Below are 607 nucleotides of genomic sequence, written 5' to 3' on the forward strand. Positions count from 1 at the left end.
ATTAAAAGACTTACCCTGAATTCCCAAGGCTGAAAGAGCAGAAAGTACCATTTGTTGAATGATTTCAGGCTGTAGAGCACCACCAGTAGAGGCACTAGAAATGGAAGGACCAACTGCGGAGCTCGTAGTGGCATGGAGTGCCTGCACGAAATATTGTGTTGGTCGTGGAGGGCGCGTGGGACAATCAGAGATAATATGACCTTGTTGCTTGCAATAATTACAAAACTTCTTATTGCAACTACGAGCGACATGGCCAAACTGTTTACACGAGAAACATTGAACTTGTCGCATATCACGACTTTACCTCGGCTCTGAGCAGCATATGCAACAGGTTCAGAAGTGATAACATCACGAGACATGGTTCCTTGAGTAAGGAGACGTTGTTCCTCTCTGAGAAGTTCACCAACACATGTATCCAAAGATGGAACAGGATTTCTGTTCAGCAAAGCACCTCTAACAACCTCAAATTCCGGACGAAGTTTCATGAGAAATTGATCCCGCTTACTAGTGTCGTAGACAACTTGGACATCCGCAAGAGAAGTCTTGGGAACGACAGCAAATAGAATAGCAGAGTGTTCTGTCCACAAATTCAAAAATTCAGAATAAT

The sequence above is a fragment of the Cicer arietinum genome, chromosome 1, assembly GCF_000331145.2.
Source record: "Cicer arietinum cultivar CDC Frontier isolate Library 1 chromosome 1, Cicar.CDCFrontier_v2.0, whole genome shotgun sequence".
NCBI classification, from domain to species: Eukaryota; Viridiplantae; Streptophyta; class Magnoliopsida; order Fabales; family Fabaceae; genus Cicer; species Cicer arietinum.